General features: G+C 42.3%; 1 protein-coding gene across 1 annotated transcript in view; it reads right to left on the bottom strand.

Moving 5' to 3' along the window:
• The window catches only part of LOC144605419 (mitogen-activated protein kinase 4-like), an 83,189-nt gene extending 59,475 nt beyond the window's left edge, over positions 1-23,714 (bottom strand). The window contains exon 1 of the mRNA XM_078420689.1: positions 23,504-23,714. The gene's annotated coding sequence lies outside the window, so the exon portion shown is untranslated. The remainder of the gene's footprint in view (positions 1-23,503) is intronic.
• Positions 23,715-23,940: the final 226 nt, after the last annotated feature.

Raw genomic sequence — 23,940 nt, 5'->3', positions numbered from 1 at the left:
CCAATTCTCTTGGTATTGAATACAAGTACAATGGTCATAAAAATGATTGTTATGAAGAGTTTCATTTAAAACTGCACATACCTAAATTGAAGACATACTTGCTCCAGTGGTCCTCAATAGCAAATCACAACGGTCCATGGCTTCAGACTACCAGAGGAGAAGAACCCGCAGCTGCATCTCCTCTATTTCCCACTTCTGCTCTCACCCTCTCCTCCTGGACAGGGCAAGAACAGAGTTCCCTTGGTCCTCACCTTCCACCCAACCATTCTCCACAATCAATGGATCGTCTTTCACAATGTGATAGAATCGGAGGGGCAAGAGGTGGGGGTGTTGCATTGCTTGTCAGGGAGGATATCACAGCAGTGCTTTGGCAGGACAGACTAGAAGGCTCGATTAGGGAGGCTGTTTGGGTGGAACTCAGAAATGAGAAAGGTTTAGCAACACTTATAGGGGTGTATTATAGACCGCCAAATAGGGAACGAGAATGGGAAGAGCAAATATGTAAGGAGATAGCAGATATTAGTAGTAAGCACAGAGTAGTGATTGTGGGTGATTTCAATTTTCCATACATAGACTGGGAATCACATTCTGTTAAAGGACTGGATGGTTTGGAGTTTGTAAAATGTGTGCAGGATAGTTTTTTGCAGCAATACGTAGAGGTACCTACCAGAGAAGGGGCAGTGTTGGACCTCCTGTTGGGAAATGAGACGGGTCAGGTGACGGAGGTATGTGTTGAGGAGCACTTTGGGTCTAGTGATCACAATACCATTAGTTTCAATATAATTATGGAGAAGGTCAAATCTGGACCAAGGGTTGAGATTTTGGATTGGAGAAAGGCTAATTTTGAGGAGATGAGAAAGGATTTAAAAGGAATGAAATGGAACTTTTTGTTTTATGAAAAGGATATAATAGAGAAATGGAGGATATTTAAAGGTGAAATTTTGAGAGTACAGAGTCTTTATGTCCCTGTTCGGTGGAAAGGAAAGAATAATAATTTGAAAGAGCCGTGGTTTTCCAGGGAAATTGGACACTTGGTTCGGAAAAAGAGGGAGATATACAATAAATATAAGCGGCAGGGAGTAAATGAGGTTCTTGAGGAATATAAAGAATGTAAAAGGAATCTTAAGAAGGAAATTAGAAAAGCGAAAAAAAGATATGAGGCTGCTTTGGCAAGTAATGTAAAAGTAAACCCCAAGGGGTTCTACAGATATGTCAATAGCAAAAGGATAGCGAGGGATAAAATTGGTCCATTAGAGAGTCAGAGTGGACAGCTATGTGCTGAGCCGGAAGAAATGGGGGAGATATTAAACAATTTCTTTTCTTCGGTATTCACCGAGGAGAAGGATATTGAATTATGTGAGGTAAGCGAAACAAGTAGAGTAGTGATGGAAATTATGAGGATTAAAGAAGAGGAGGTACGGACACTTTTGAAAAATATAAAAGTGGATAAGTCTCCAGGTCCTGATAGGATATTCCCTAGGACATTGAGGGAAGTTAGTGCAGAAATAGCAGGGGCTATGACGGAAATATTTCAAACGTCATTAGAAACGGGGATGGTGCCGGAAGATTGGCGCATTGCGCATGTTGTGCCTTTGTTTAAAAAAGGTTCTAAAAGTAAACCTAGCAATTATAGACCTGTTAGTTTGACGTCTGTGGTGGGAAAATTAATGGAAAAGATACTTAGGGACAATATATATAATTATTTGGATAAACAAGGCCTGATTAGAAAGTCAACATGGATTTGTGCCTGGAAGGTCATGTTTGACTAATCTTCTTGAATTTTTTGAAGAGGTTACCAGGGAAATTGATAAGGGCAAGGCTGTGGATGTTGTCTATATGGACTTCAGTAAGGCATTTGACAAGGTTCCACATGGAAGGTTGATTAAGAAGGTTAAATCGTTGGGTATTAATAGTGAGGTTGCAAGATGGATTCAACAATGGCTGAATGGGAGATACCAGAGGGTAATGGTTGACAATTGTATGTCAGGTTGGAGGCCAGTGTCTAGTGGAGTACCCCAAGGATCTGTGTTGGGTCCACTGTTGTTTGTCATTTACATTAATGATCTGGATGATGGTGTGGCAAATTGGATTAGTAAATATGCAGATGATACTAAGATAGGTGGTGTAGTTAATAATGAAGTAGAGTTTCAAAGTCTACAGAGAGACTTGGGCCTTTTGGAAGGGTGGGCTGAAAGATGGCAGATGGAGTTTAATGCTGATAAGTGTGAGGTGCTGCATTTTGGTAGGACAAATCAAAATAGGACGTACAAGGTAAATGGTAGGGAATTGAGGAATGCAGTGGAACAGAGGGATCTGGGAATAACTGTGCATTGTTCCCTGAAGGTGGAATCTCATGTGGATAGGGTGGTGAAGAAGGCGTTTGGTATGCTTGCCTTTATAAATCAGAGCATCGAATATAGAAGTTGGGATGTAATGTTAAAATTGTACAGGGCACTGGTGAGGCCGAATCTGGAGTATGGTGTGCAGTTCTGGTCGCCAAATTATAGGAAGGATGTCGACAAAATGGAGAGGGTACAGAGGAGATTTACTAGAATGTTGCCAGGATTTCAGCACTTAAGCTACAGAGAGAGGTTGAACAGGTTGGGTCTTTATTCTTTGGAGCGTAGAAGGTTGAGGGGGGACTTGATAGAGGTTTTTAAAATTTTAAGAGGGACGGACAGAGTTGACGTGGGTAGGCTTTTCCCTTTGAGAGTGGGGAAGATTCCAACAAGGGGACATAGCTTCAGAATTGAGGGACAAAAGTTTAGGGGTAACAGCAGGGGTAACTTCTTTACTCAGAGGGTGGTGGCTGTATGGAATGGGCTTCCGGTGGAAGTGGTGGAGGCAGGCTCGATTTTATTATTTAAGAGTAAATTGGATAGGTATATGGATAAGAGGGGATTAGAGGGTTATGGTCTGAGAGCACGTAGATGAGACTAGGTCAGAGAGAGTGGTCGGCGTGGACTGGTAGGGCCGAACGGGCCTGTTTCCATGCTGTAGTTGTTATATGGTTATATGGTTATATGTTTGTCAGGTTCTGCCAGAAGAAAAATATTCCCCTTCCCTTTTAACATCTCAAATAAGTCAATTTCTGGTCTGCTATTCCAACCCTTCCAACTACTCCCTATCTTATGGCACTTTCCGACTTTCCACGCAACCACTTGAAATGCAACACCTATTCTTTCACTTATTCCCCACTCATCATTTGGCGACCAATCAATCAGTCATTTGCAGTGAAGTAACTATTCACTTGCACTTATTCCAATCTATTGTACTGCATTCAATGATCACAATGTGATCTCCTCTACAATGGACAAACCAAACATAGATTATGTCATCATTTTGTGGAGTACAGGTAGTTCTGCTGTAATGAGATAATTGCGTTCCTAAGAAACAGTGTCAAAAATGGTGTGAGAAAAACCAATTGTGTCAACAAGAACACATGTGATAGGAGTCTCAAGAAGGGTCCCGGCCTGAAACATCATCTATCCTTTTTTCTCCAGAGATGTCTGAAGAAGTGTCCGGACCCGAACCATCACCTATCCATGTTCTCCAGAGATGCTACCTGACCCGCTGAGTTACTCCCAAACTTTATGTCCTTTTGTGCAAACAAGCATCTGCAGCTCATCGTTTCTACTTTACTGAAAGGAGAACTACTGTACCAGCATTCAGTCCACAAAATCGACCCTGCACTTCCAGTTTCCTGCCACTTTAATTCCCCATCCCACTCCTGCCCCTCGGTATATGGTCTCTGGTAATGTTACAATAAAGGCATAATGTAAGCTTAAGAAAACATAGAAACATAGAAAATAGGTACAGGAGTAGGACATTTGGCCCTTCGAGCCAGCACCACCATTCAATATGATCATGGCTGATCATCCAAAATCAGTACCCCGTTCTAGTTTTTTCCCCATATCCCTTGATTCCCTTCGCCCCAAGAGCTAAATCTAACTCTCGCTTGAAAACAAATCATATGTTGCAGCCTTCCTAACTCAATATCAAATTCTCAACTTGGAATAACTTTTCTTTTGGTCTATACCAGAACAGTTTCACCTGCCATCATTTTGGTTTAGCTTTTCTTATAAGGACTAGCTTTTCTTATAAGGACTTTTCCTACAAAAGGACTGGATAAGCTAGATGCAGGAAAAATGTTCCCAATGTTGGGGGAGTCCAGAACCAGGGGCCACAGTCTAAGAATAAAGGGGAGGCCATTTAAAACTGAGATGAAAAAAAACTCTTTCACCTAGAGAGTTGTGAATTTCTGGAATTCTCTGCCACATAAGGCAGTATACGCCAATTCACTGGATGAATTTAAAAGGGAGCTCTAGGGGCTAGCGGAATCAAGGGATATGGGGAGAAGGCAGGGACGGGTTACTGATTGTGGATGATCAGCCATGATCACAATGAATGGCAGTGCTGGTTCAAAGGGCCAAATGGCCTTCTCCTGCACCTATTTTCCATGTTTCTATGTTTCTTATTCTATTTATATGGACTGGCCTGCATGGCATGTCCCACAACCTTGCTTTTAACTGCTTTTAACAACACATTGCACAGGCAAAGAAGCATAATGTGCTTTAGCCACTCTAACCGCAACATTAATTCATTGGGTCTCACCCTATCAAGGACATTTCCTTTGTTTCAACAACCCTCCCCCACCTTCTTTGCAACTGACAACCAATTTGTTTTCACTCTCATTCTTGGAACAAAATCTGGAAAGAGAAAATTCAGGTTTACTGAAATTGTTGAATTCAATATTGAGTCTCAATAGCTCAGGGATCCGCAGTCATCCAATTTTCATTTGGTTTCTCTAATGTTGAGGAGACCACACTATGAACACCAATATACATTGGGTATGCAAGCAAAGGATTTCACTGTGCCTAGTCACATGTGACAATAAAGTAAAGTAAGTTGACCTCCCAGCGGAACGAGCTGTCCATCGGGGAATGTTGCCGACTGGCCCGCTGCAGACTGCAGGAGTACTTGCTGAGGGACGCACTGAAGCTTGGTGCAGCCAACGCCAAGGCTCTGTGGGGGAGGACCACAGTCTAGGGTCCTTCCGCTGCTCGACATGGGGGGCAGGGTGTGGTGGAGACACGCCTCCAAATAAGGGAAGGGATTCTGTATAAATTTGGCAATGAATATCTGCATTGAATGTATAACCTCCAGGAATGTCGGATGGAGTTTTGAAAGGAAAATGTTTTGTAAATATTTATTACTGGAATAAAGTATTTTTTGATATATAAAAAAAATTAAAATAAAGTAAAGTAAGTAAGTATTCCAAATACAGTGCACTGGACAGGCAAAAGTGCAAGTGAATTGCTGTTATATCTGGGAGGATTGTTTGAGTCCCTGGATGGTGCGAAGGGAAGAAATAAAACAGCAGATGCTATAATTCCTACAATTGTATGGGAAAATTGCTAAGTGGGTTGATTGGTGGACGTGGAAAAGTGGACCAGAGAATTATGACGGTAAATGTCATAATTAGAGATAAGGGAGGATGTCTGGTAGTGAAATTTCAGTGAAGACGCTGGAAGTTGCAAAAGGTGAACATTAACTCTGTTTCTCAACCCCTGTATACTGTCTGACCTACTGAGTGTTTCCGACATTTTCAGATTTCCACCAACTTCAATTTCCACATCTGCAGGTTTGTTGATTTTCAAATAACGTGAAATAAAGCCAGAGGTACAATTTATGTTTCGCAAGTATTTATTTAATGTCAAACTTTATTTAGCTCTCTGTTCAGAGCACTGTAATAATTAGACAGTACCTGTATTATTTTGTACAACGGATGTTGGAAATAGCAACAATGTCAGAAAGACTTTAGTGCTAGTTTGCAATGAAAACTATTTAAAATGAACCAAATTTGAAATAACCATTTTTTATAAATAGTAAAACCTGCCTGAATTGCATTAATATTCCTTTTAACAATGCATGGAAAAAATAATTGAATCAATTACTGTATTTTCACTTTGTGTTCAAAGGAGTGAACTTCATTTGGAAACATAAAAATATTGGCAAGGAAAGGCTTTTCAGGCCTTTAAGCCGACGACCTTTCAGCAAGCCCATGCCTAATCTTCTACCTCGGCACCATTTTCCTGCCATATCATCACCTAATTCCATTAGTATCCAGAAATCAATCTCAGTTTTGAACATAGTTAATGACTAACATCCACTGAGAATTCCAAAAATTCACCACCCTCCTAGTGCAGAAACTTCTTCCCATTTCAGTCCCAAATAGCCCATTGTTTTTTTAAAAATTGGGTTCCCTGGTTCTCACCAGGGGAAACATCTACCCTAAGAATTCTAAACATTTTGTAGATTTCAAAAATAATACCTCTTATTGTTCTAAATTCTAGCAGATAGAAACTGAGCATACTCTGCCTTTCGTCAAATGGTGGACCAGCCATCCCAGAATGGCTGAATCTATGATGCATTTCTTCTGCAGGTATTAACTAAGAAAATTTAAATCATAGACAGGACTTCAGATGTGGTCTCACCCAAGGGCCTGTAAATTTGGAAAATCTTTAGTCTTATTCTCAAATCCTCTTACACCAAAGGCTAGAATACCACTTGCCATAATAACTAACTGATGTGACATGTTGGCTTTCATAAACAAATTTGTGTACATCAACACTCAGAAGATAGGTGGAGGGGCAGGTAGTGTAGAGAAAGCAGGGACTCTGCAGAAGGATTTGGTCAGGTTGGGAGAATGGACAAAAAAGTGATAGATGGAATACATGCATAGCAAAGTGTGCGGTCATGCATTTTGGAAATAGGAAAAAAGGCACAGATTATTTTCTAAATGGGGAGACGATTCAGAAATCAGAGATGCAAAGGGACTTGGGAGTACCGGTGCAGGATTCCCAAAAGATTAATTTGCTGGTTGAATGAATAGTAAGGAAGGCAAATGCAAAGTTAGCATTCATTTTGAGAAGACTAGAATATAAAAGCAGGGATGTAATGCTGAAGCTTCACTGGTCCAACCGCATTTGGAGTATTGTGAGCAGTTTTGGGCCCCATATCTGAGGAGGGATGTGCTAGGGTTGGAGAGGTAGTTTAGGAAAATGATCCCGGGGATGATTGGATTAACGTATAGGCTTTTGATAACTCTGGGCCTATACTCGCTGGAGTTTAGAAGGATGAATGTCGATCTCATTGAAGTTTAGTTTAGTTTATTGTCACATGTACTGAGGTACAGTGAAAAGCTTTTGAAAGTTACCGAGAAATGAAAGGCCTGGATAAAGTGAACGTGGAGAGGATGTTTCCACTAATGGAGAGTCTAGGACCAGATGGCATAGCCTCAGAATAAAAGGATGTACATTTAAAAAGGAGATGCAGAGAGATTTCTTTAATCAGAGGGTGGTGAATCTATGGAAGTCATTGTCACAGACGGTTGTGGCCAAGTCTTTGGGTATTTTTAAAGTGGAGATTGATAGGTTTTTGATTAGTAGGGGTGTCAAAGGTTACGGGGGGAAAGCAGGAGAACGGGGTTGAGAGGGAAAGTTAGATAAGGCATGATTTAATAGTGGAGTAGACTAGCTGGGCCGAATTGCCCAATTTTGCTCTTATGTCTGATGAACATATTCTTTTTGAGAATCAACCTCTCACATTTTACAAAGTACTCAAATTTTTTTGATTTTATTACCAAAGCAAATAACCTCACATTCTTCTATATTATTCACAAAATGCTGGAGTAACTCAGCAGGTCAGGCAGCACCTCAGGAGAGAAGGGATGGATGACCTTTCGGGTCGAGACCCTTCTTCAGACTGAAGGGTCTCGACCCAAAACATCACCCATTCCTTCTCTCCTGAGATGCTGCCTGACCTGCTGAGTTACTCCAGCATTTTGTGAATAAATACCTTTGATTTGTACCAGCAACTGCAGTTATTGTCTTATACTGTCTTCTTTTATATTATGTTCTGTATTGTTTCCCATTTACTACTTGTCTATATCCCCAAACTGTCCTTGGAGTCTCATCACCACCCACATTTCCACTTAGTTTCATGTCATTATGTCATTTCATAGAAATCATAGAAAATAGATGGAGGAGGCCATTTGGCCCTTCGAGCCAGCACCGCCATTCATTGCAATCATAGCTGATCATCCACAATCAGTAACCTGTGCCTGCCTTCTCCCCATCCCTTGATTCCCTAAGCCCCTAGAGCTCTGTTCTATCTAACTCTCTTTTAAATTCATCCAGTGAATTGGCCTCCACTGCCTTCTGTGGCAGAGAATTCCATAAATTCACAACCCTCTGGGTGAATTTAATTGGATCTGCTGAACTGATGATATTCTTGTTCTCAGATGAATATCTGTTGTCATTATTTTTTTCCTCTCATTCTCCATTACACTGATAAGCCACTGAATGGTTTTACACAAAAGGAGGGTATTTGGACATCACGTGCACATCGACCCTCACTAGCCCAATCCGCTGATTAACCACAGGTCCTTTGCCAGATCCAGAAGCCACTGAAGCCAGATTTTGTAAAGCGAGTTCAATGCACAGCTGTTGCCATATATGACACTTACTCCACCCATCTACCAATCAAACCCCCGCCATTTATAGACAGACAAAAAATGCTGGAGTAACTCAGCAGGTCAGCTGCCTGTCCCGCTGAGTTACTCCAGCATTTTGTGTCTATCTTTGGTGTAAACCAGTATCTCGGAAGGAGGAGGAATAGGAACACTTTATTGTCACATGTGACTCGGCATAGTGAGATTCTTTGCAAATCTAGTTACATCTACAATCATATCTACAGTTCCTTCCTATACACCCCCTCATTTGTATCCACCTATCACTTGCCAGGCCTTGTCCTGTCTCTACTTCTCTTTTCCAGCTTTCTTTCTCTACTACCATCAGAGTGACGAAGGGTCCAAACCAAAATATTGCCTATCTATTCCTTTTACAGATGCTGCCTGACCCATTGAGTCATTCCAGCACTTTGTGTTTTGTGTTCAAGATTGCAGCATCTGCCTTTCCTTGAATCACAAGATAAGCAAGTTTTGCAAGAGTGATAGGCATCACATTTCTACCATGTGGTGTCTAGGTAAAGATCACAACCTTTGGACACAAACAAGAGTGTAGTAAGCCAAGTCAATTATTTTGCACATTTTCAATAAAACTTTTCACGTTTTTCTTTCTTGAGATGCATCTACTCATTCCTGTTCACATGCGTGTACTTGAAAGGTCCAAGCTTTGGTCTGTACCTCTCTGAACACATCTCCTTCACTGTCTTTCAGAGGTTTTTATTACCCGTTAACTTGATCCAGTTCATCATGTAAACCAGCCTCCCCCCCCCCTCCTAATCAGCTCCATTTACACTTTGTGATGCCTCAGTTCAGCCAACATTTACTGGCACAGAGGCACTGGAAGCCAATTCACTGGATGTTTTCAAGAGAGAGTTGGAGTTAGATTTAGCTCTTAGGGCTAAAGGAATTAAGGGATATGGGGAAAAAGCAGGAACAGGGTACTGATTTTAGATGATCAGCCATGATCATATTGAATGGTGGTGCTGGCTCAAAGGGCTGAATGGCCTACTCCTGCACCTATTTTTCTATGTTTCTATTCCCACTTCTTCCCTCTCTTGCTGGGCAGAAAATACAAAACTTGACAGCACATTCTACTAAATTCAGGACAGCTTCCTCGCTGTTTTAAGACTAAGGACTTCAGAAGGACAGAAAGGGGGATGGTCACTGATGATTGCACAATGTTCAATTGCATTCAGAACTATTTAGAAAGTAAACTCGTACTTTCCTGAATGCAGCAAGATAACATTTGGACATGGGCCGACCCCGTGATATTCAATAACATTACCATTGTTGAGTTCCCAGCCAACACATCCAGAGGCTTATAGACTGGAAGTTCAACTGGACTGTTCAACATGATTACTGTGGCAGTAAGAGCACATCAGGGTGGCTCATCTCCTTACACCCCAAGACTTCCACAATACACAAGTCAGGAGTGTGAGGAATATTCTCAGCTTGCCTGGATGAGTGTATTTTCGACAACTCTCATGAAGCTTGACACCATTTAAAACTAAGCACAGCAGTTGACTGTCACCCCTTCTACTACCTTAAACATTTCCTCCCATTACTGGTGTACAGTGGCTGCAATATGTACCATCTACAAAATGCAAAGTAATTATCCACTTCTGCCACCCAAACAGAACTTCTGAAACCGACCACCAAGATGAGATGGTCAGCATATCCACATGAACACCACTACCACTAAGTTCTCTCTAAGAAACATTCCATCCTGACTTGGAAATATATTCCTGTTGCATTATCATCAATGGAAATTGATAATGCAACAGGACTGTGGGAATACTTTTATCAGAAGAACTGGAGCAGTTAAAGTGAATGGCCATTTCCTTCTCAAAGGGAATGGGCAATAATGTGCTAATGCCCACATTCGGAAACATTAACATAACAATGTTTTCAATATATTCACTTTCCACTTTTGAGACGAAGTTTTTAAATAATTCTTCTCGGTTTTCTTTCTTTATCTTAAAATTCAATACTAATCCCTGCATTATGAGTTTTGGAACCTCAAATAGTTATCTTGTTATGAACAAAAGCATCTCAATTAGCATTAATATACGAAGAAAATATACCATATATGGTGCTGCATGAGAAGGTCCTAATTTCAGAGAGCTTTTGGAGAAAGTGCCAAAAAGAGATGGGATGGGTATCCCCGCTGAGAGAGACAGTAGATCAGATAGCGTGTCATCCACGTGATAAAATTAACATGCTGCATTCAAGAGCAGGGCTGACAGAGAGTTAACAATGTTATCTGTAGCTTTCCAATGGGGGCTAAAAAAATAATAATAATAATAATAATAATATTCATTTATTGTCATTGCAACGAGTACAACGAAATTAAAAAAATAGCCAATCCTGACGGTGCGTACAAACATATATGCAATAAATGCAAAAACAAATAAATACATAAATACAATTAAATACAATTATATTAAGTACAAGATTTTTTAACGGTGTTGCCTAGTGCAAAGGTAGTGTTCAGTTCTCGTATGGCCCTGGGGTAAAAACTGTTCTTAAGTCTGTTTGTTCGGGATTTGATCGACCTGAAACGTCGACCAGAGGGCAGATGAACAAACAGACGGTGGCCGGGGTGGGATGGATCTTTTATTATTTTGCCTGCTCTACTGAGGCAGCGTAGTCTGAACAGGTGCTCCAGGGAGGGCAGTGAGCAGCCGATGATCTTCTGGGCCGTCGTGATGACCCTCTGAAGGGCCTTCCTGTCCTTTTCTGAGCAGCTGGCATACCATGTGGTTATACAGTATGCCAGCACACTCTCGATGGAGCAGCGATAGAAGGACAACATGAGCTTCTCCTGCAGGTTGGTTTTCCTGAGGATCCTCAGGAAGTGGAGTCTCTGCTGTGCCTTCTTTACTGTGGTGATGGTGTTGGTAGACCAGGTAAGATCCTCTGCGATGTGCGTACCCAGGAACCTGAAAGCTGGTACCCTTTCCACACAGACCCCATTGATGTAGAGTGGGTCGTAATCTCCACTGGTTTTTCTAAAGTCAATTATAAGTTCCTTTGTTTTGGAGGAGTTCAGGACCAGATTGTTCACTGAACACCATGCTGCCAGCCTTTGGATTTCATCCCTATAGGCTGTCTCATCTCCTTCTGAGATGAGTCCAACCACAGTCGTGTCATCCGCGAACTTGATGATGGTGTTGGTGGGATGGGTGGGGGCGCAGTCGTGAGTGTAGAGGGAGTAAAGGATGGGGCTCAACACACAGCCCTGTGGTGAGCCGGTGCTCAGTGTAATGGTGGAGGAGAGGTGAGGGCCTATTTTGACGGTCTGGGGGCGGTTGGTCAGGAAGTCCTTGATCCATTGGCAGATGGTTTGGGAAAATGCCAAGAGAGGAACAAAGAATTCTGTAGATAGTCATTTACTCAAAGCGATGCATTCTCCAGTGACAATGCAACATGTTTATTTATGTTTAAATAATGTTTAAACAACACAAATGTTTATTTTGAAAATCAAGTGCATTGCATCTACTCTTGTTAAATCATAAATAAAACATCCTTCTTTGTTTTATGTTATCCGATTTTTTTTTAAAATTCAAATACCATGCTGATAAATAGGTCAGTATTTATGTATGTAGTATGTAATTCAAATAAATTTACACGGCTCATTGAACTTTAAGCTACAATACAATCTCTAATATATGATGAACATCCGTTCAAGGTCCATTCTTAGGTATTTCCAACTCAGCGGACTATTTCATCTCAATTATCATATTGTAAAACATTTACATCATTATTCACCATTGAGTATATATTACAGATGTTATTTTCTGGTAAGCAATCTTAGTCATTTGATTAATCTACGGCAGTTAGCTCACAATCAATAAACTTTCTTGTTTTCTTTTGTTTTTGTTCTTCAAGCCGAGCTAGATTCTTCTTTTGAACCTGAACACTTTCTATTACAGTTCATGGCATCCCGACTATAACAGGGTGATATTTCTCCAAATCAAAACTAGCATTCACAATGTAAAGCTAATTACTGACAATTTAGAAACGACTTTGTGTTCGGGATTTGTAAGCAAGTCACAAGGTAAAGAGCCAATGTTTAACACACATCACCTCAAGCCCAATCATTAACTAATCAAGTAAAAATATCACCTTGCATCAACTTTGCAGATTATTCTGGCAATGAATGCCCATAAATGTATCCAAGTTAATGAAAAATTATAGAAACGCAACATAGAAACAAACAAATGTTTCTATGGACATAAATATGAAGAAGGCAGCTCAGGTAAATGTGTGGCCTCCAGAGAACAAGGTCAGTAAACTAATAACAGCAAATAAAATGTGGCAGAAATGTTGAATAAATCCTGCATTAGACTTGGATGTGGAATATATTGCTAATGTTCAGAATGACCAAAATAACGTGGTGAAACATGCCAAAATCCCAATTACAAGGGATAGCATATTGGAAAAACTCAGGGCACTAATAGGGAGTGGTCACCAGGTTCCAAAGGACTGCCCGCTAGAGTTTTTAAAGAAAGTGACGACAGAGATAGTGGACACATTGGAATGTTATGAAAAATTTCAACCAAACGCTGGAAAGATACCCCAAAACTGCAAAACATCCAAAATGACTCCCTTATTCAAAAATGAAGAGCATAAGGCAGGGAACTACAGGCCAGGTAGTTTAACAGCTATTATTGGCAAATTGTTAGATTCAATCATCGTCATGGCTATCCCTCGAGGTCGAGGATGATGGTCTACGTTCCGAAGAACGAAGACGCCTGTGCGTGTGTTTGTTTAACGTGTACTTGATGTTGCACTCCAAGAAGCACACGGTCCTTCACAAATCAATCAACTAAATCCAATGGCAAGGGAACCAAGACGATTGGAGCTGATAGATCTGTTGCAGCCTTCACAGCTGTTGAGTTCAAGATAACATTGTCCGCCTGGTCCGCCGTGGAGGTCTTGTAGGTTCGATCGTTCTTAGTCTGGATCCTCATCCTCGACCTTACCGCCATGGGTGGCCCTACCAGAAGCTAGTGCTTCCGACGGCATCGCTCTCGGAATCATGGGGGCACGCAAGCCTCTTCACCACAACAAGGTGAACGATCCGAAGAGGGCTAGATTCAATAACCAAAGAGGGAATCACTAATCATTTAAGAAACCCAAATGGATTAAACCTGGTCTATTGTGATTTTATGAAAGGTAAAAATATGTTTAACAATTTTGCTCAAATGTTTGAGGATGTAACTGGGAGAGTTGGTTAAGAGGAATCTGTAGATGTAACACATTTAGATTTCCAAAAGGCATTTGACAAGATGCCATATAAGAGGTTGGTGCATTAATTAAACGACCATGGTATTGGAGGAAGCATGTTCAAATGAATTGAAAACTGTCTGTTTCAGAGAAAAAATTGAGTTGGAATGAATGGGTCCATTTCAGACTTGTTCGGAGGTAACTGGTGGAGTGCCACAGGGATCAGTTCTTGGCTCACAATTGTTTATTATTTACCTGTATGACCTGGAGGCAGTGACTGTTTTGTTGATGATACTAAAATAGGTGGAAGAAATTATTTTGATAAGGTACTGTGAATCTGCTAAAGAACACAGACAGACTGAGCCAGTGGGCAAAGGAAGTACAAGGTCATGCACGTTGGTAAGTGAAATCAAACAGCAGATTAGTACCTAAATAAAGAGAGACGACAAATAATTGAACAATAGACAATAGATAATAGGTGCAGGAGGAGGCCATTCGGCCCTTCGAGCCAGCACCGCCATTCAATGTGATCATGGCTGATCATTCTCAATCAGTACCCCGTTCCGGCCTTCTCCCCATACCCCCTGACTCCGCTATCCTTAAGAGCTCTATCTAGCTCTCTCTTGAATGCAATCAGAGAATTGGCCTCCACTGCCTTCTGAGGCAGAGAATTCCACAGATTCACAACTCTCTGACTGAAAACGTTTTTCCTCATCTCAGTTCTAAATGGCCTACCCCTTATTCTTAAACTGTGGCCCCTTGTTCTGGACTCCCCCAACATTGGGAACATGTTTCCTGCCTCTAACGTGTCTAACCCCGTAATAATCTTATACGTTTTGATAAGATCTCCTCTCATCCTTCTAAATTCCAGTGTAAACAAGCGTAGTCGCTCCAGTCTTTCAACATATGACAGTCCCGCCATTCCGGGAATTAACCTAGTAAACCTACGCTGTACGCCCTCAATAGCAAGGCAGGGGGATCTAGGTGTGAATCACAAAAAGCTAGCAGGTAGTTCCAATAAATAGTTAAGGCAAACTTTGTTTTGCCCTTTGTTGTAAAAGGGTTGAGGTTTCAAAATAGGAAGTTTGTACAGGGTGTTGGCGAGGCCTCACCTGTAATACTGTGTACATTTTTGTTTCCTTACCTAATTTTGGAGGCAGTGCAAAGCTCGATTCATCAAGCTAAGCCCTGAGATGTGAGGGTTGTCCGACCAAGAGATAGATCATTTGAGCCTATATTCCTTAGAGATTTGAAGAGGGGTGACTTTATTCAAGTACACACGATCCAAAGGGAGCTATCAGGGTAAATGTTGAGATGTGTTCAATAATGGGAGTTTAGAAGTATGGCATGGAAACAGGCCTTTCATCCCACTGAGTCTACATCGAGCAGTGATCATCCATTCACACTAGTTCTATGTTATCCCACATTCTCATCCACTCCCTACACGTTAGGGACAATTTACAGAGACCAATGAACCTATAAACCCGCACAAGCGGCACATTGGCACAACGGTAGTGCTGCTGCCTCACAGCGCCACAGACCCAGGTTCCTGACTACGGGCGTTTTCTGCATGGAGTCATGCAGGTTTATAGGTTAATTGGTTTCTGAAAATTGCCCCTAGTGTGTAGGATGGGATAGCATAGACATAGTGTAGGGGTGATTGATGGTCGGCATGGACTCGCTGGGCAGAGAGGCCAGTCTCCACGCTATATCTCTAAACTAAACATCTTTTTGGGATATGGGAGGAAACTGGAGCACCCAGAGGAAACCCGCGTGGTCACAGGGAGAACTGGTGTTGTGAAGTGTTGGGCCGCCCGTAATGAAGAGATATAGCCTCAAGATAAGGGTCTGGCCATTTAAAACAATGATGCATTAAAATTTCTTATCACAGTGAGTGGTGAATCTCTGGAATTCTTGCTCTGATGGGTGGTTGCAGCTGGATCATTTAAAGCATTTGAAGAGGATTTAGACTTTAGTGATACAGTGCAGAAACAGGTCTTCCAGCTCACCGAGCCACGCCGACCAACGATCACCCCGTACACTAGCAATAGCAGCACCACGGACAACTTACCATACCAAAGCCAATTAACCTACAAACCTGTACCTTTTTGGTGTGTGGGAGGAAATTGGAGCATTCAGAGAAAACCCACGCAGTCATGGGAAGAACGTACAAACTCCGAACAGACAGTACCCAAGCTCAGGATTGAAGCCAGGTCTCTGGCGTTGTAAGGCAGCAACTCTGCCGCTGCGTCACCGTGCTGGCCAGGATGTGGATAAATATTAATAGAGTGAGCACTAGATGGATGTTGAGGAGAGGAGTTGAGGCCAACAATCTCAAGTAACCCTTCCTTCCGTCTTCGTCCCTCCCCCACCCTAGTCATCCTGCTACTTTCACTATTTGTATCCCTTCTTCCACAACCAATAATGGACATTGTGGGTTCCACCTTTCCCGAGCAATTGCTGCCAGCTCTGATTTGTTCTGTACCTTTTCATACCCTTAGTTTCCCTCTCTCTTGACTCGCAGTCTGAAGAAATGTCTCGTCCCGAAACATCACCTATTCCCTTTCTCCAGAAATGCTGCCTGACCCGCTGAGTTACTCCAGCATTTTGTGTCCACCTTCGGTGTAATCCAGCATCTGCAGTTCCTTCTTATACATGGGTCAGCCACGATGATATTGAATTATGGGGCTGGTTAGAAGGGCCTTGTAGCCATCTGACACCTGGTCCTAGTTTTCTGTGCTCTTGTAACACCGAGCAAAATCAAAGCTGCAACAAGCCTTGTGCTATGAGAGTAAAGAACAAACTGCTGGAGGAACTCAACAGATTGAGCAGCATCTGTTGGGTGGGGTGCTGGGGGGTGAGAAATTGTCAATGTTTCTGGCGAGACCCTCCATCAAGACCTGACTACATGGAACACTAAGGAGTTCAGTGTTCCTTTTTTAAACTATAGGGAAATGCCACTCTCAATACTAGGAACACAGGCACTCATTGACAACGCATGCGCACAAATCTTCCAGAGATATCCCATGAGATACATGATCAGCATCTACACAAGTGTGACAACCCCAAGAGAACATGAAAGCAAATGCAAAGCAGCACACAAAATTCAGACCTCTGACACAACATCACTGTTGCTGGGAAATACAATAAACACATAGCCAAGCAAGCAAAGCCATAGATATGATCTTGTTTGAAGTGCACTATCCATGGTACAAAAGGCTTGAACACAATAGAATTTGTTAATAAGCCCATATAAACATAGAAAATAGGTGCAGGAGTAGGCCATTTGGCCCTTTAGGCCTGCACCGCCATTCAATCTGATCATTGTTGAACATCCAAAATCAGTATCCTGTTCCTGCCTTCGCCCCATATCCCTTGATTCCGTTAGCCCTAAGAGCGAAATCTAGCTCTCTCTTGAAAACATCCAGTGAATTAGCCTCCACTGCCTTCTGTGGCAGACCATTTCAGATTCACAACTCTCTGGGTGAAAAATGCTTCCTTATCTCAATCCTAAATGGCCTACCCCTTATTCTTAAACTGTGACCCCTGGTTCTGGACTCCCCCAACATTGGGAACATTTTTCCTGCATCTAGCCTGTCCAATCCCTTAAGAATTCTATATGCTTCTTTCTATATGATCCCCTCTCATCCTTCTAACTTCCAGTGAATATAAGCCCAGTCGATCCATTCTTTCGTCATATGTCAGTCCCACCATCCTGTGAATTAACCTGGTGAACCTATGCTGCACTCCCTCAATAACAATAATGTCCTTCCTCAAATTAAGAGACCAAAACTGCACACAATACAATAGACAATAGACAATAGGTGCAGGAGTAGACCATTCAGCCCTTCGAGCCAGCACCGCCATTCAATGCGATCATGGCTGATCACTCTCAATCAGTACCCCGTTCCTGCCTTCTCCCCATACCCCCTCACTCCGCTATCCTTAAGAGCTCTATCCAGCTCTCTCTTGAAAGCATCCAACGAACTGGCCTCCACTGCCTTCTGAGGCAGAGAATTCCACACCTTCACCACTCTCTGACTGAAAAAGTTCTTCCTCATCTCCGTTCTAAATGGCCTACCCCTTATTCTTAATCTGTGGCCCCTTGTTCTGGACTCCCCCAACATTGGGAACATGTTTCCAATCCCCTAATTATCTTATATGTTTCAATAAGATCCCCCCTCATCCTTCTAAATTCCAGTGTATACAAGCCTAATTGCTCCAGCCTTTCAACATACGACAGTCCCGCCATTCCGGGAATTAACCTAGTGAACCTACGCTGCACGCCCTCAATAGCAAGAATATCCTTCCTCAAATTTGGAGACCAAAACTGCACACAGTACTCCAGGTGCGGTCTCACCAGGGCCCGGTACAACTGTAGAAGGACCTCTTTGCTCCTATACTCAACTCCTCTTGTTATGAAGGCCAACATTCCATTGGCTTTCTTCACTGCCTGCTGTACCTGCATGCTTCCTTTCAGTGACTGATGCACTAGGTCACCCAGATCTCGTTGAACATCCCCTCTTCCTAACTTGACACCATTCAGATAATAATCTGCCTTTCTATTCTTACTTCCAAAGTGAACAACCTCACACTTATCTACATTAAACTGCATCTGCCATGTATCCGCCCACTCACACAACCTGTCCAAGTCACCCTGCAGCCTTATTGCATCTTCCTCACAATTCACACTACCCCCCAGCTTAGTATCATCTGCAAATTTGCTAATGGTACTTTTAATCCCTTCATCTAAGTCATTAATGTATATCGTGAATAGCTGGGGTCCCAGCACTGAACCTTGTGGTACCCCACTGGTCACTGCCTGCCATTCCGAAAGGGACCCATTTATCCCCACTCTTTGCTTTCTGTCTGTCAACCAATTTTCTATCCATGTCAGTACCCTACCTCCAATACCATGTGCTCTAATTTTGCCCACTAATCTCCTATGTGGGACCTTGTCGAAGGCTTTCTGAAAGTCGAGGTACACCACATCCACTGACTCTCCCCTGACTAACTGGTCTATAATTACCCGTTTTCTCTCTCCCTCCTTTCTTAAAAAGTGGGATAACATTTGCTATCCTCCAATCCACAGGAACTGATCCTGAATCTATAGAACATTGAAAAATGATCTCCAATGCTTCCACTATTTCTAGAGCCACCTCCTTAAGTACCCTGGGATGCAGACCATCAGGCCCTGGGGATTTATCAGCCTTCAGTCCCATCAGTCTACCCAAAACCATTTCCTGCCTAATGTGGATTTCCTTCAGCTCCTCCATCACCCTAGGTTCTCCGGCCCCTAGAACATTTGGGAGATTGTGTGTATCTTCCTCAGTGAAGACAGATCCAAAGTAACGGTTTAACTTGTCTGCCATTTCTTTGTTCCCCATAATAAATTCCCCTGCTTCTGTCTTCAAGGGACCCACATTTGCATTGACTATTTTTTTCCTCTTCACGTACCTAAAAAAACTTTTGCTATCCTCCTTTATATTATTGGCTAGTTTACCCTCGTACTTCATCTTTTCTCCCCGTATTGCCTTTTTAGTTAACTTTTGTTGCTCTTTAAAAGAGTCCCAATCCTCTGTCTTCCCACTCTTCTTTGCTATGTTATACTTACTCTCCTTAATTTTTATGCTGTCCTTGACTTCCCTTGTCAGCCACAGGTGTCTCTTACTCCCTTTAGAGTCTTTCCGCCTCTTTGGGATAAATTGATCCTGCAACCTCTGCATTATTCCCAGGAATACCTGCCATTGCTGTTCTACCGTCTTCCCTGCTAGGGCCTCCTTCCAGTCAATTTTGGCCAGCTCCTGCCTCATGCCTCTATAATCCCCTTTGCTATACTGTAATACTGACACTTCCGATTTTCCCTTCTGCCTTTCCATTTGCAGAGTAAAACTTATCATGTTGTGATCACTGCCTCCTAATGGCTCTTTTACCTCTAGTCCCCTTATCAGATCAGGATCATTACACAACACTAAATCCAGAATTGCCTTCTCCCTGGTAGGCTCCAGTACAAGCTGTTCTAAGAATCCATCTCAAAGGCACTCTACAAACTCTCTTTCCTGGGGTCCATTTCCAACCTGATTTTCCCAGTCTATCTGCATGTTGAAATCTCCCATAACCACCGTAGCATTACATTTGTGACACGCCAATTTTGCCAGACTAAGTGGTTGAGAGAGTTACAAAAACAATATTTTAAAACTATTTTGGTTGCACCAGACAGCAGGGAAGAGAAAGACATTCTGGCCTTCCATCACAGGCGAGGAGGTGACTGGAGGAGACTCACTGTGATGGATGTTTTTTGTTTTTTGTTGGGTTTTGTGATTGTGTGTTTTATTCCTTTCTTTTTTATTGCCTCTCGTTGTTGACTGTGGGTCACGTAATTACGTCCAAAAACATGTTTTTGGATGACAATAAAGGCTATTGTATTCTATTCTACCAAGGGGTTTTCGCATTAATATTTAGGTTTCTATTTTTTTTATTATTATGTTACCTATGAGTACTATATTTACAGCCCTGTTATGCTGCTGCAAGTATATATGACACTTAAACACTCGACATTTGGACAGGAAAGGTTTAGAAGGATATGGCCGAATGCAGGAAAATTGGTGTATCTTAGATGTTATCTTGGTCAAGGACTGTGGTTCTATGACTGGAAGTTCCATAATCAAGCATTGCATTGATCATCAACCACTGTCACTGAATCCAAAATGGATACTTCAAGATCAAAGAAACTGAACAGCTGATATCAAAGCCTGAACCTTTACACCCAGAAATCACAAATTATCCACAGTGCAACCTCCTCATATCCAGAAAACTTAGTTATCTATATAAAATATATTACGAATTTTAAAAATCAGAATGCCTCTTTTAATCAACATGAGAGATGTAATGTTAGGCTATTGTTAAGCTATTTAGAACATTTCCTTTTTACATAGTGTTTATCTCTTCTTTAAGACTGAACATGACCAATATCTGGAGTGTGGCAATAAAGAAAAGCCACTGTTTACATCATGCTTGGCAGTGAGTCTGCAAAATAAATCATCAATGCAAGGGCTAAAGGTCTCCACTTATAAATAACAAGTGACTGATAGCGTATTCTTGCACTGATTGTTTTCAGGCAAGGTGATATTACAATTGAAGATAGACACAAAATGCTGGAGTAACTCAGTGGAACAGGCAGCATCTCTGGAGAGAAGGAATGGGTGATGATTTGGGTCGAGACCCTTCTTCAGTCTCGACCCGAATCGTCACCCATTCCTTTCCTCTAGAGATGCTGGCTGGCCCGCTAAGTTACTCCAGCATTTTGTGCCTATCTTCGATTTAAACCAGCATCTGCAGCTCTTTCCAACACGTGATATTACAATTGTTATACCATTCAGTAATACATTGGATTATATTTTACACAGAGATTAACAGATATATTCGATTGATTACAATGCATCAATTTTATGGAGGAATTTAGGAGATAATTATAAACTCCTTCAGCTACTTCTATCTTAGTGCAGCACAGTGGCACAGCAAGTAGAGCTATTCCCTCAGTGCTTGCGACCCAGGTTCGATCCTAACCTTGGGTGTTGTCTTTGTGGAGTTTGCACATTCTCCCTGGATGGGTTTCGTGGGTTTCCGCCAGGTGCTCTGGTTTCCTCCCACATCCCAAAGATGGGTAGGTTTGTAGGTTAATTGTCTTCTGTAAATTACCTCTTTTGTAGGTAGTTGATGGGATGGTGGAATAACATAGAACTAGTGTGAATGAGTGATCGATGGTCAGAAAGGAATCAGTGGACCAAAGGTGTAAGAAGAAATTGCAGATGCTGGTTTAAACCGAAAACAGACACAAAAAGCTGCAGTAACTCAGCGGGACAGGCAGCATCTCTGGAGAGAAGGAATGGGTGATGTTTCTGAAGAAGGGTCTCAACCCAAAACATCATCCATTTCTTCTCTCCAAAGATGCTGCCTGTCCCGCTGAGTTACTCCAGCTTTTTAGGTCTATCAGTGGACCATGGTGAGACCATGCTGCGTCTCTAAACTAAACTGAACTACCTTACCATGGGAGCTTGGACAACTACCAGAAATTATGTTTAATATATTCTCCCTAAATTAAATACAGTTAATCTTGCAGTCATTCTGTTTGTGCTTAACAAGAAAACTAATATTAATTGTTGACAGAATAGACTGCAGGTGCTGGAACCTGATGCAAAAAACAAACTGCTGGAGGAACTCAGCAAATCGAACAGCATCTTTGGAGGCAAAGGGAGACGACATTTTGGGGTGAGATTCTCGACCAGGTCTTAAGAGTATACAGGGAAGATAGCCAATATAAAGAGGTGAAAGGGAGGAGTAACAGATGGTGGATGATAGATGGAAGCAGGTGAGGAGAGAGATAATGTGCAAATGGAGCCAGGTGGAGGAAAAGGTTGGTGGAGGGAGAGACTGGAATGTGATAAGTGGAAACAAAAGGTTGCAGATCATAATCTTATCAGTAAGAAAGGTGGACCCAAACAAGAGTGAGAAGATGGTTAGATGGAACCAGTTAGGGTTTGGGATAGGAGATGCAGGTGTAGCGTGTGGGTGATGGGCAAATATTAATTATTTTTCAAAACCAAATTACTTATTTTAAAAATAATTATATACAACACACAACACAGGAAAAGGCCACTAAATCCAACTGGCTCATGCGTTATACATGCTCCCGAAGACTCTTCCTATAACATAGCATCATAACTCTTTAGTGCCAACTTGATCAAATACTTCTCGACATTTCCCTTAAATGTGTCCATCACATTGCCCACAATCGCTCCTTAATGGAGCGAGTTTCAAATGCTCAACATCTTTAGGAAAACGAGTTTCTTCTGAATTTCCTGATTGGTTTATTAATGACATCTTACATAAGGTAAAGTACAGGTGGGGGAATGAGGTTGTAATCCCACCTCAGCCATTCGGGTAATTCCTGCAAACGGGTGACGTTTTGTGGTATTATTCCTCTCCTCAAAATGTATCTCTCTGCCATGAGACAAATCGCCGATGCTTATCTCTTGTTTGAAGCCCTGCTGGACAAGCAGAGGGCATTACAGGCAATCTTTCCACACAAAAGAAAGCTATGTGTTGTCCGAATCACCCAATATGCTCCATTATTCGACACCCATTGTAGCCACATACGTCTGTTGCGAGCATCTATCTTGTGTGTCTTATTTTTGGTTAGGTGCTGAGGTTAGATTTTAGATCAACATCACTCGTGGGATAATTAGTTACGAAACAGCATTAGCGACCGTGGTGGTAACCATATCTCGGAGATTTAACAACAGATGCAAATGTTTATTTACAAAATATAGTTATGGTAGCGGCTAAATCAGCAAGCTTGTACACACATTGTAGAACACGCTGCGCCTGCATGAATCTATTATTTATGCATTTCCAGTTTCCGTGTGATGCACTAACCCGAACCTTTTTTTCTCTACACAGAGCCACACGTTTACTCATTAAAGGGAGACAAAGGCAAAGTACTGAGCAAATATGCGTCTCTCCCATCTCCCTCCCAGGAGTCAGTGTGAGGGCTATGAAGATCTCAACGTCCCCGTATCCTCTCTTCCCAATCCCATTTTCCTTGGGTTTTTTTCGGATTATATTTTTAAAAAACACATATTTGCACCGCGTCGTTCCCTGTCAACTGAAAATGCTCCAAGAAAAACGTCACAGAAATGCTGTCACCGATTCATTCCCCGTGTCATGATAAATAAAACTCACCGTCAAAGAAATCCCGTCGGTGTGATCCCCGTGGCCGGTGCGGGTTTGTCATTTGCCGCTTCAGAGGGTGATTTACTCTGCTGCCGGATGCCGTGCGCCCGGTGCCACTGGCTGGCTGACCGACCCGACCCGCTCCCCTCTCCTCTCCTCTCCTCCCCTCTCCTGCGGCTGAGGAGACCAAGCGAGCCCGGAGCGGCGGGAGAGCGCCAGGCACAGCGCCGCGGCGTGACGTCAACCCGGCTCTCACTCACATTGCAGCCACCTGATGTGAGTGCTGGTCCTTGGTGTGTGTGTGTGTGTGTGTGTGTGTGTGTGCGAGAGAGAGCCAGCGAGCTTCTTTTTCTTCTGAGGGTGAGATTGCAATCACCGCATCTGAAATCAACACCAACAAGAGAGAGAGAGAGAGAGAGAGAGAGAGGGGGAGGGGGAGGAAGAGG

This window comes from Rhinoraja longicauda, chromosome 1 (assembly GCF_053455715.1).
Source record: "Rhinoraja longicauda isolate Sanriku21f chromosome 1, sRhiLon1.1, whole genome shotgun sequence".
Classification (NCBI taxonomy): domain Eukaryota; kingdom Metazoa; phylum Chordata; class Chondrichthyes; order Rajiformes; family Arhynchobatidae; genus Rhinoraja; species Rhinoraja longicauda.
The sequence above is the reverse complement of the archived record's forward strand: the minus strand, read 5'-3'. Positions and strand labels throughout refer to the sequence as shown.